Here is a 7,283-nt window from a genome sequence, read left to right as displayed (position 1 = left end):
ACTCCTTATGCTGCTTCTTGTTATTTTCAGACGGTTCCTTCTTCCATTTTCTGAAGGCGTTTCTTTTAGCCCTAATAGCTTCCTTCACCTCACTTTTCAACCAGGCCGGCTGTCTTTTGGACTTCCGTCTTTCTTTTCTAATTCGCGGAATATGTATGGCCTGGGCCTCCAGGATGGTATTTTTGAACAGCGTCCACGCCTGTTGTACAGTTTTTACTCTCTCAGTTGCCCCCCTAAGTTTTTTTTTTTTACCGTTCTTCTCATTTTATCATAGTCTCCTTTTTTAAAGTTAAACGCTAACGTATTTGACTTTCTGTGTACAGTTACTTCAAGGTCGATATAAAAACTGATCATATTATGATCACTGTTATCAAGCGGCCCCAGTACCATAACGTCCCTCACCAGATCATGCGCTCCACTAAGGACCAAGTCTAGAATGTTTCCTTCTCTCGTCGGCTCCTGCACCAGCTGCTCCATAAAGCTGTCCTTGATTTCATCAAGGAATTGTACCTCTGTAGCGTGTCCCGATGTTACATTTACCCAGTCTATATTTGGATAATTGAAGTCACCCATTCTTATCACATTGCCCATTTTGTTCGCATCTCTGATTTCTTTTATCATTTCTGCGTCTACCTACTCGTCCTGGCGAGGCGGACGGTAGTACACTCCTATCACCGTTTTTTTCCCTTTTATACATGGAATTTCAACCCACAATGATTCAAAGGTGTGTCTTGTGTCCTGCTGAATTTGTAATCTATCCGAGTCAAGGCTCTCGTTAATATACAATGCTACCCCTCCACCAGTCCGGTCCACCCTATCACTACGATATACTTTGTACCCCGGTATGAAACAAGAAAACATACAAGAAATATTGAAGAAAAACAAACAAGAATATTACACATAAATGAAGCCCACATCCATGGAAGCACTGTGGAAATGAAATAAGAAAAAAGAAAACAGTTCCTATTACTAGTACATTTAAGTGTTAATTATTTACCTGTCTTACCAGTCCCTACCTACTGAGCCCTAGCAGTCAATTCTTTCTCACAGAAAAAAATGATCTAAATGACCAGGATCCGAAAACACATAATTATTGTCCTGAAATGTTGTCAAACAATTGCATGGGAACTTAAAAAAAAAAAAGTAGTACCCAACGCAAGGAGACGTGTCAAACATCAGGAAAAATTCTCACCTTCTTCTTTTTTTCAGGGGAAAGCGCGAACGTAGTCCCCCACTACCAGAAATTATGCAGTCGAGTTTCCCTCATTTGGGGAAATCGCAGGGGTCAACCCAACCGAAGTGCAATGGATGAGCCTCACCCTGGGAGAACCACCTTCCTGATCATGGTATCTCCCCTGCCTTCTAGCCACAATATAAGGCATCTTTATTTTTAATTAAGCTCATAAAAACAAACATTTATGTGAGTCAGACTAAAAAATGAAGCCTGGCACATAAACTCATCCTAAAAGTTTAACTTCAATTTTTTTCTAAAGAGATCTAAACTCTTAGGGCCCTTTTTACAAAGTGGCAGTAAGCCTAATGCGGGCTTACCACTCGCTAAAAAGGAAGTACCGCTGGGCTACCACTGCAGCCCTGTGGTACATCCCACCCCCAGCGTGCCGTCATATCAAGCACTTCAAAAATAACTTAAGCACCCCCCTCCCGAAAAAAAGTAAGACCTACCTTTTATCTGCTGAGGTAAAAGGGGGCCTCAGCGTACATCAAAAACACATGCCAATGCCAGCACAGGCCCCCTTTTGCCGCAACTTGGTAAAAGGGGCCCTAAATCCCTCTGAGCCTGAGGTAGAGTTCCAAAGCTGCAGGTCGTCTATTGTAAAAATGACTGAGCGACATTCCTCTAAGATAAAACTTTCAAAAGGGCCTTGTTTGTTGATCTCAAATTTCATACTGGTTAGTATAAATGTAGCCCTGCTGCAATGAGCACAGAAATTTTATTATTCAAAACTTTAAATACATTATTGAATAATTTTGGAAGAATCTGGGAAATAGCCAGTTAAATACTGATTTAAGGCTGATGAATATAACTGGAATCTCCTAAAAGTTAAAGGTGCTCTGCTATATGATGATCCACTAAATTAAAGTATAACTACTGGAGTTCCAGTTCTTTGTGACTGTATAAGAACATAGAACATAAGCGTTGCCATACTGGGACAGACCAAAGGTCCATCAAGCCCAGTGTCCTGTTTCCAACAGTGGCCAATTCAGGACACAATTACCTGGCAAGATCCCAGAACAATAAAACAGACTTTATGCTGCTTATCCTAGAAATTCTGTGCAAGTTTTCTGTGCAAATTAGTGGAATTAGCATTATGCAACAATTTTTTTTTCTTTCAAGATGATTTGTACGTGCAAAAATCGGGTGTGGCATGGGAGCCACATTTGCTCCAACCTTGGCCAATTTATATATGGCTCGATTTGAAGAAAAATGGTTCCCAGGTTCCCCGTTTAAAGATCTTTTGGGGACCTGGAAGTGCTACATAGATGACATCTTTATAGTATGGTACGGTAGCGTGGAAGAACTACAAAAGTTTCACTGTTGGCTCAACCAATGCCATTCTAGGATTCAGTTTACCTTAACTTGGTCAGAAGTAAAGATACATTTTTTTAGATGTAGAAATTCATCTATCTGGCAAACAGTTTATAACTAAAGTATACACTAAGAACACTGATCAAAACACTTTCTTGGATTATGGGAGTTGCCATCCTAGGACACTTAGACAAAGTCTCCCCTTTTCTCAATTTCTTCATTTCAAGCGCATTTGTACAATAGAAATGGATTATAAAGCACAGTCGGAGATCTTCGGGGCAAAATTGTTACAAAGAAATTATCCACGTAAAACGATCAAACGTGCATACACCAGGGCTAAATACAACAACAGAGAATTATTACTTCAAAGTACACAACGCACTCAAGAAGATGAGCACATGATGACGTTTATTACTAGATATACTCCAGGTGGCGAGTCTACAGCAGCCATAGTTAGACGCCACTGGAATATCATCAAATCGCATCCTGTGTTTGCGGACTACAACGTCAGAATTGCATTTTCACGTTCCAAAAATCTTAAAGAAATTTTAAGCCCTGCTGTTTTGCCTACAATTACAGTGACAAACACTGGGGGTCCAGTACAAGATTCATCTGGCCATTTCAAATGCATGAAACCTCGTTGCAAGACTTGTCCCATAACAATTCAAGGCACAAGTTTTCTCTGTAATGATAAAATATACACATTGAAAGGTAGAACCACGTGCCGTTCTGTGGGGATCATTTATTACATCATATGCCCTTGCGGCAAATATTATATAGGCAAATCAACCAGATCTATACATGAGAGATTAATTGAGCACCGTTCCCATATACTGGCTCAAAATCTTGGGGCACCTCTTGTACAACATTGGATGTCCAAGAAGCATACTACTGAAGATTTGAAATGTATGGTAATTGAGCAAGTAACCCAATCAAAGAGAGGGGGTGATTTAAATAGAAAGATATTACAGCGGGAAACATTTTGGATCTTTACACTGGACACAATAGAACCTAGAGGGCTCAATACATATATTCAATGGGGTTGTTTCTTATAAAAAAAAAATTTTGTCCTTTAAAAAAAATTTTTGTATTTTGCGCAATTTTTTCTGAATGCTTTCTTAAAATGTGCGTTCATTTCAACGTTCAAGGTATGTGTAAAATTGATTATGGTAGGCAGGCGTCAACGTTGTATGTCAAAGTTCTATCATCCCTTTCAAGGTTTTTTATGAGAGTGCTTATCCTGACGTCGATGCATCTTATTCTGACGTCATCCAATCAGCTGGTGCTGTTTGGTAGTAATAAAAGGACGCCGTCACCATTTTAATTTGACAACACAAGCGAACACATACACATACTTCCGAGGCAGTTACTGGGTAAGCCATTAGCTATATTTAATGAATGCAAAGTATTATGTTTAAGTAGGGGTTTTTTGGGGGAGGTTTTGAATTGATTTTTCCCTTTTGTTTGACAGAATTGGTGACTCCCCCTTGACAAAGTTAATACGAAACGGGGTCCTGTCAGGGTCTAAGAGTGCACCAACCTGCCCAAGATAAGTGGTGTGGGGTTTTTTGACAATATTGAGAGTGTTGTACCAATTAGTAGTCACGAATTAATGATAGAAATAGGATGGTGGAGGTCGAGTCAATGATTAAATGACAAACACGAGTGAGATATTCACCTATTGAGTGAAAAAATATTTTCATGTTGAACATCTGAGACCCTACCTCACTATATAACAATCATCCAGCCTCCACTGGCATTGTATTTGCATTCATATATTTTGTGTATTTTTTTATCTTAGAAATAAACAGTGGATTTTCTTAAGTCCTTCTTAATAATGGCTTATGGACTTTTCTTTTAGGAAATTATCCAAACCTTTATTAAACCCTGCTAATCTAAGTGCTTTTACCACATTATCTGGCAACAAATTCTAGTGTTTAATTACATATTGAGTGAAGAAATATTTTCTGATGTTTGTTTTAAATTTACTACTTAGTAGCTTCATCGTGTGCCCCCTGTATATTTTATGAAGGCAGCATAAGCACTTCTGTGCCTTTATAAGATATTCTCCTAGAACCAGCCCCAATATCATGCATAGGCTCATGTATTAATTTACACCTCTCTGAAAAAGATGTATTGTATGTGCACTCTATGCACAAACTCACGTATTTTATAAAATACATGCACATATCGCAACCCACCTTTGCTCTGTCCAAACTATGAATGCGTAGATTACATAAATGTAGGCACACTTGTTTTATGTGCTTTTTACATGTGTATGTGGTTGCAGTTAATTTTATAAAAGCCCATTTCCTTGTCCTAAACAAGATTTATGCACAGAAAAAGCTTTATAAAATAACTCTTGTGATGCCAGGGAAAGTTCCTTGTTTTATGTTCAGTTTTGGAGGCCATAACTCTAAGGCGCCATTTTACAAAGGTGCAGTAGGCTCTATGCACATGCAGCAAATGCCAAAATGAGACTACCACCAGGCTAACACTGTCCCTGGTGGTAATTTCGGATTTGACACATGCCCATACTGCCGGGACAAATTATTTTTTATTTTCTACTACGCGCTGCATTTCCAGCGTTAATTGGCAGTTGGCATGAGCCGACCAGTCACCACACATGTAGCGTGTGAGCCCTTACCGCTAGATCAATGGGTGGTGTTAAGGGCTCAGGCGGTAAATAGGTGTACACTGGTTTCAATTTTACCGCAGGCCCTTTTCCCGGCCCATTGAAAAAAAGCCCTTTTTCCCAGACTCGGTAAAATCTGGCCTGGCACACACCAAAAACATGCACCCACACTACCGCAGGCCACTTTTGCTGTGGCTTAGTAAAAGGACCCCTTAGGCTTTAAACCTAGCCCACCCTATAATCAGCATAGTATAAGGATGGATAAAAGGCACATTGTTTTGTATTGGATTCTGGTGACACCTCATTTAGAGGCCCTTCTACCAAGCTGCAGTAAAAAGTGGCCTGCAGTAGTTTGGATGTGTGAAATTGGTGCACACTGGGCCATTATTTACTGCAGCTGGGGAAAAGGGCTTTTTTTAATGGGGCAGTAAATGCCCATGTGCTAAAATTAAAAGTAGCGCTTGGCTATTTACAGCCTGAGCCCTTACCACTATCACAGATTCAAGGATAGTGAGCCCTTGGACCATAGCTGGAGCTGAGGCAGACAAGGCACCTGGGCTGGCCCAAGGCAGAAGTCAGAACAAGACAGAACTAGGCAAGGCAAGACTGGACTAGACAAGACAGGACTAGAATAAACCAGGAGACTAGACAAAGCAAGGCAGAGGTAACAAAGTACAATAGACAAGGCAAGGACCGGATCCAGATGAGGCGAGGAAAGCAAGGCAAAAGGACTAGAACTGGAACCCAGACAGGACAAGGCAAGACTCAGAACTAGATTAAACTTGGGACTGGGACCCAGGCAATATAAGGCAAGGCAGAACAAGGCAAGACATGGAACTAGATTAAAACTGGGTCCAGAAAAGGCATGACAAGGAGAATGTAAGTACTGGACTGAATGAAATGATACAAGGCAAGGCTAGGCACAAAACATGGCAGACAAAGCAGGGCAGGAGCTAGGCAACAAGAACAAATATAAGCAAGACTATAGACAAGGCAGTAGCCAGACTTGCCTTGGCAGGCACAAGAACCAGGTACAGACTTGGCTTGGCAGGGTCAGGAACCAGGAACAGACTTGGCTTGGCAGGATCAGGATTCAGAAACAGACTTGGCTTGGCAACAGGAACAGACTTGGCTAGGCAGAAACAGGATTCAAGAACAGACTTAGCTTGGCAACAGGAACAGACTTGGCTAGGCAGGAGCAGGATTCAGGAACACTTGCCTTGGCAACAAGAACAGGATACAGGAACAGACTTAGCTTGGCAACAGAAACAGGATTCAGGAACAGACTTGGCTTAGCAGGGACAAGAACAGAGCTTGGTTTTAGCAGAAAGCAGAAACAGAGTTTTGGCTTTAGCAGAAAGCAGGAACAGAGCTTTGTAATAGCAGAAAGCAGGAACAGGGTTTAACTGTAGCAAGAGTCTAGAGCAGGGCTAGAGCTAGACTAAAAACAGGAGCCAGAGGTAGAAACAAACTGTAACAGACACCAAGAGCAGGGTTTTGCTATAGAGCCAGGCTTTCAGGAACAAGGTTCAGAAACAAGACACACAGAAACAAGGTTTTCAGGAACAAGACTCACAGAAACACAGTAAGCTTAGCAGGAATAAGACTACACAGGAGTAAAGCTTCAGGAACACAGTTCAGAAACAAGGCTTTCAGGTACAAGACTCAGAAACACAAGAACAAGCATTCAGGGACAAGACTCACAGGAACAAAGCCAGGCTGGAAACAAGGCATAGGAATAAAGCCAAACAGGACCTGGATCCAAACAGGGAGCACAAAGACAAGATTAAAATACCTGTTGCAAAGGCATGAGAGTTCCAAGGTGCTTTATAAAGGACTTTGCTGATGATGTCACAACTTGGAATGAGGCTTGAATAGCAGGAACACCAGAGCAAGGCTTGGATAGCAGGAACTCCAGAGCCAAGCTTGAATAGCAGGAACACCAGAGCGAGGCTTGGATAGCAGGAAAACTAGACAGCAGATGCATCAATGCAGGGATGAAGCAGTCCAGAGAAGCCACAGAGCTAGCTCACTGGAAAAAGATGAGTCTGGATTCAAGGGCATGGCTACAGCCATGACAACCACCACCCACTAACCTAG

At 41.4% G+C, this 7,283-nt stretch overlaps 1 non-coding gene across 1 annotated transcript; it reads right to left on the bottom strand.

The window, feature by feature from the left end:
• Positions 1-1,206: 1,206 nt before the first annotated feature.
• Positions 1,207-1,370, bottom strand: LOC115481251. Its single transcript, XR_003943917.1, has one exon. It is a non-coding gene; the product is annotated as a U1 spliceosomal RNA (small nuclear RNA).
• Positions 1,371-7,283: the final 5,913 nt, after the last annotated feature.

The sequence above is a fragment of the Microcaecilia unicolor genome, chromosome 11 (genome assembly GCF_901765095.1).
Source record: "Microcaecilia unicolor chromosome 11, aMicUni1.1, whole genome shotgun sequence".
Taxonomy (NCBI): Eukaryota; Metazoa; Chordata; class Amphibia; order Gymnophiona; family Siphonopidae; genus Microcaecilia; species Microcaecilia unicolor.
This window is presented reverse-complemented; position numbering and strand designations above follow the sequence as displayed.